This window comes from Scyliorhinus torazame, chromosome 24, assembly GCF_047496885.1.
Source record: "Scyliorhinus torazame isolate Kashiwa2021f chromosome 24, sScyTor2.1, whole genome shotgun sequence".
NCBI lineage: Eukaryota > Metazoa > Chordata > Chondrichthyes > Carcharhiniformes > Scyliorhinidae > Scyliorhinus > Scyliorhinus torazame.
In genome coordinates, this window is record NC_092730.1 from 14,475,888 (window position 1) to 14,479,538 (window position 3,651).

Here is a 3,651-nt window from a genome sequence, read left to right on the forward strand (position 1 = left end):
GACAATGTTGTCGAGGAGAATACTGAGATTCAGGCTACTAGACCAGAAGGGCTTGAGGTTCATAAGGAGGAGGTGTTAACAATTCTGGAAAGTGTGAAAATAGATAAGTCCCCTGGGCCGGATGGGATTTATCCTAGGATTCTTTGGGAAGCTAGGGAGGAGATTGTCATCTTTGTCAACAGGAATAGTGCCAGAAGACTGGAGGATAGCAAATGTTGTCCCCTTGTTCAAGAAGGGGAATAGAGACAACCCCGGCAACTATAGACCAGTGAGCCTTACTTCTGTTGTGGGCAAAATCTTGGAAAGGCTTATAAGCAATAGGGTGTATAATCATCTGGAAAGGAATAACTTGATTAGGCATAGTCAACACGGTTTCGTGAAGGGTAGGTCGTGCCTCACAAACCTTACTGAGTTCTTTGAGAAGGTGACCAAACAGGTGGATGAGGGTAAAGCAGTTGATGTGGTGTATATGGATTTCAGTAAAGCATTTGATAAGGTTCCCCACGGTAGGCTACTGCAGAAAATATGGAAGCATGGGATTCAGGGAGATTTAGCAGTTTGGATCAGAAATTGGCTAGCTGGAAGAAGACAAAGGGTGGTGGTTGATGGGAAGTGTTCAGACTGGAGTCCAGTTACTAGTGGTGCACCACAAGGATCTGTTTTGGGGCCACTGCTGTTTGTCATTTTTATAAATGACCTGGAGGAGGGCGTAGAAGGATGGGTGAGTAAATTTGCAGATGACACTAAAGTCGGGGAGTTGTGGACAGTGCGGACGGATGTTACAGAGGGACATAGATAAGCTGCAGCGCTGGGCTGAGAGGTGGCAAATGGAGTTTAATGCAGAAAAGTGTGAGGTGATTCATTTTGGAAGGAATAAAAGGAAGACAGAGTACTGGGCTAATGGTAAGGTTCTTGGCAGTGTGGATGAGCAGAGAGATCTCGGTGTCCATGTACATAGATCCCTGAAAGTTGCCACTCAGGTTGAGAGGGTTGTTAAGAAGGCGTACGGTGTAGAGGGATTGAGTTTCGGAGCCATGAGTTCATGTTGCAGCTGTACAAAACTCTGGTGCGGCCGCATTTGGAGTATTGCGTGCAATTCTGGTCGCCGCATTATAGGAAGGATGTGGAAGCATTGGAAAGTGTGCAGAGGAGATTTACCAGAATGTTGCCTGGTATGGAGGGAAGATCTTATGAGGAAAGGCTGAGGGACTTGAGGCTGTTTTCGTTAGAGAGAAGAAGGTTAAGAAGTGACTTAATTGAGACATACAAGATGATCAGAGGATTGATGTCTAGCACGAGGGGACATAGCTTTAAATTGAGGGGAGATAGGTATCGGACAGATGTCAGAGGTAGGTTCTTTACTCAGAGAGTAGTAAGGGCGTGGAATGCCCTGCCTGCAACAGTAGTGGACTCGCCAACACTAAGGGTATTCAAATGGTCATTGGATAGACATATGGACGATAAGGGAATAGTGTAAATGGGCTTTAGAGTGGTTTCACAGGTCGGCGCAACATCGAGGGCCGAAGGGCCTGTACTGCGCTGTAATGTTCTATGTTCTATGTTTGGAAGGTGCTGTCGAAGGCGAGTGGCTGCGGTGCGTCTTGTAGACGGAGCACACGGCTGCCGCTGTGCGTCGGGGGTGGAGGGGGCGAATGTTTGCGGTTAGCGTGTCGATCGAGCGGGGCTGCTGTGTCCTGGACGGTGTCGAGCTTCTCGAGTGTCGTTGGGAGCCGCGCTCATCCAGGCGAGTGGAGAGTATTCCCTCACACTCCTGACTTGTGTCCTTGTCGATGGTGGACAGGCTTTGGGGGAGTCAGGGAATCTCCGCAGGATTCCCAGCCTCTGACCTGCTCTTCCATAGAATCCCTGCATTCCTGGAGGAGGCCACCAGGCCCATTGAATCTGCACCAACACCCTACCTAGGTCCATTCTCCTGCCCTATCCCCAGAACCTCACCAAACCTACTCTGAACAATAAGGACAGTTTTAACATGGCCAATTCACCCAAACTGCAAAACGTTGGACTGTGGGAGGCATCCAGAGCACCAGAGGGAAGCCATGAAGACACGGGGAGAAAACGTGCAAACTCTTGTGGCCACAGTATTTATACGGCTGGGTCCAGTTCAGTTTCTGGTCAATTGTAACCCCCAGGATGTTGACACTGGGGGGATTCGGCCATGGTAACGCCATTGAATGTCAAGGGGTGGTGGTTAGATCCTCCCTTGTAGGAGATGGTCATTGCTGGGCACTTGTGTGGCGTGAATGTGAGGGAGGTGAGGGAGTTCCAGAATTTGACCCAACGACTGCGAAGGCGCACTACTTGTCTTGGCAGTAATACTGACCTGGAAACACTCTCACTCTTACCGCCTGCCGTCAGACAGACTGGAAGGAGGTCCACGTTGGTGGTCCTTTGCACCCAGAGCTTCTGGTCCAGAGCAATGGCCGTCACGACCACAGCGTCACGACAGCCTGACCCGACAGAAGTCTTTCACATCGTGAAGATATTTGATCGGGTGGACTAAGGAGATGTTTGTACTTGTGGGGCAAAAAAAATAGACCTGGCAGCTCGGAAACGTCTTTCCCCCGTGAGTGGGGAGAATTCCGGCTTTACTCCCACAGGGAGTGGGGGGAGAATGTGGGACTCGCTCCCACGGGGAGTGGGGGGAGAATGTGGGACTCGCTCCCACAGGGAGTGGGGCAGAATGTGGGACTCGCTCTCACAGGGAGTGGGGCAGAATGTGGGACTCGCTCCCACAGGGAGTGGGGAGAATGTGGAACTCGCTCCCGCAGGGAGTGGGGGAGAATGTGGAACTCGCTCCCACAGGGAGCGGGGGAGAAAGTGGGACTCACTCCCACAGGGAGTGGGGGAGAATGTGGAACTCTCACCCACAGGGAGTGGGGGGGTGGGAGAGAATGTGGGACTCGCTCCCACAGGATGTGGGGGGGGGGAATGTGGGACTCGCTCCCACAGGATGTGGGGGAGAATGTGGGACTCGCTCCCACAGGGAGTGGGGAGAATGTGGGACTCGCTCTCACAGGGAGTGGGGAGAATGTGGGACTCGCTCCCACAGGGAGTGGGGAGAATGTGGGACTCGCTCCCACAGTGAGTGGGGAGAATGAGGGACTCGCTCCCACAGGGAGTGGGGGAGAATGTGGAACTCGCTCCCACAGGGAGTGGGGAGAATGTGGGACTCGCTCCCACAGTGAGTGGGGAGAATGAGGGACTCGCTCCCACAGGGAGTGGGGGAGAATGTGGAACTCGCTCTCACAGGGGGTGGGGGAGAATGTGGGACTCGCTCCCACAGGGAGTGGGGGAGAATGTGGGACCTGCTCCCACAGGGAGTGGGGGAGAATGAGGGACTCGCTCCCACAGGGAGTGGAGAGAATGTGGGACTCCCTCCCACAGGGAGTGGGGAGAATGTGGAACTCACTCCCACAGGGAGTGGGGAGAATGTGGGACTCGCTCTCACAGGGAGTGGGGAGAATGTGGGACTCGCTCCCACAGGGAGTGGGGAGAATGTGGGACTCGCTCCCACAGTGAGTGGGGAGAATGAGGGACTCGCTCCCACAGGGAGTGGGGGAGAATGTGGAACTCGCTCCCACAGGGAGTGGGGGAGAATGTGGGACTCGCTCCCACAGGGAGTGGGGGAGA